This window comes from Montipora foliosa, chromosome 13 (genome assembly GCF_036669935.1).
Source record: "Montipora foliosa isolate CH-2021 chromosome 13, ASM3666993v2, whole genome shotgun sequence".
Classification (NCBI taxonomy): Eukaryota; Metazoa; Cnidaria; class Anthozoa; order Scleractinia; family Acroporidae; genus Montipora; species Montipora foliosa.
This window is the reverse complement of record NC_090881.1, coordinates 2,782,610-2,784,417: the sequence shown is the minus strand read 5'-3', so window position 1 is coordinate 2,784,417 and position 1,808 is coordinate 2,782,610.

The window sequence follows — 1,808 nt, the reverse complement described above, 5'->3', positions numbered from 1 at the left end:
CATTACTACTAATTTTATTATTATTATTATTATTATTATCATTATTATTATTATTATTATTATTATTATCAATTTTAGTAGAAGTAGCAGTATGTACTTGTGATGCTTTGCTGTCTCGTTGCACTTTTCATTCTTCAAGAAAGGGTACCATGATATTATCTATATGCTCCTCAGGTGGTTACTACTCAGACACTCCAGCTTTTGTCAGCGACAGTTGCAAGAGGTGTCCAAATGGCACGTTTGTTCACATAAATAAGGCACCTGGAAAAAGCCACTTTGACTGCAGTGCTTGTTCTCAAGGTTAGATACTAGAATATAGATACAATTAAACTAATATCCAGAAATTTAGGCAAAAGTCAGTAAAGTCAACAACGCACAATCCAAGAACTTTTAACATGAAAGAACAGGCATTGTCAAGAATATTTTGTCAATTATCAAACCAAAAAGACTATCAAACTAAAAGGGCTTTCTTCGTCAAGCATCCACATTCAGTCTCCTCTCATGAAAGAAGGTGCTTACTAGTTCATTGCTCAAGAGTAGACGACTTTGAAAGATAATGCGCTGTGTGGGAGGCGCGGTGGCCTCATGGTTAGAGTGCTCGACTCCGGATCGAGTGGTCCGGGTTCGGGTCCTGGCCAGGGACATTGTGTTGTGTTCTTGAGCAAGACACTTTACTCTCACGGTGCCTCTCTACACCCACTGGCGAAATGCTGGGGGTAACCCTGCGATAGACTTGCATCCCATCCTAATCGCTTCATTAGATGTAAAAAAATTCGAAGAACTATGCTTCAATAACCCTGTTTATCTAAAAAAACATGCATACTAGTTTGAGTAAGACTTTAAGACAGACAACATTAGAATGACTGGTCTTGGCATTACTACTAACCCTTGAAAACGCTTTCAAACGATTACCACTACAAGTTGCAACTAATCTGGCTGGCCATTTCAAAGTCTTGCAGCCGAAACGTAAAAGAATATTTCGCAACATCTTGAGCCGGATCAAACGGCGCTAGAAAGATGCAGATCAGCTATAGCGATGTTTCCTGTGACATCACCATTGTTATTAATATGCCAACCAGAACCTAATTGGCTGTTGAAACAATGACTTCTTTTGTTCCGTGGTTTGCAAATAGGCCAGTTTCGTATTCTAACGGTTGGACTAAATCAAGCATGAAATAGAGGCTTATGTGGGCAAATTAATTTGCATTTGAAAAGATTTGCCCGCATTAGCCTCCATTCCATTCTAGATCTAATCCAGCCATGAGAATTCGAAAATGGTCTATTTGAATATCATGAATGTCACTTCAATGTTTGTAAACAAAAAATATCGCTATATGCATTAGGGAAAGTCCATAGCAATTGAGATTTCAATAACAATAACTTAGAACAGACAGTTGACTAATTAAAACAAATGCATCAGTGCGGTGTTGATAGATGGCATTAGTAATATCACTGGGAACCTAACAAGAGGCAAGAGGGTCTGAATGGGATGGGGTGAAGAGGGGGGGGATGGGGGGTCGACGAGTCGGTTTTCAGTTAAAATTTAATCACTTTGTTGGTTGTCAGTTAAAATTTAGGATCTCTGTCGGTTGTCGATAAATCTCAGTTTATGAGTAAAAATGCGAGGTAATTATTCATATTCACTATGTAATGCGCTCAGTTTAAACTGTATACAAAGTGTACAAGTTGAAATAATTCATTTATTTGCTGGTTTGTTAACGCAATGTGATCGTTTATTTTACCTTTCTTAACAAATACTGATAAATAAGCCACTTTCGAAAATAATAGTTCTTTTTGTTTGTCCCTCC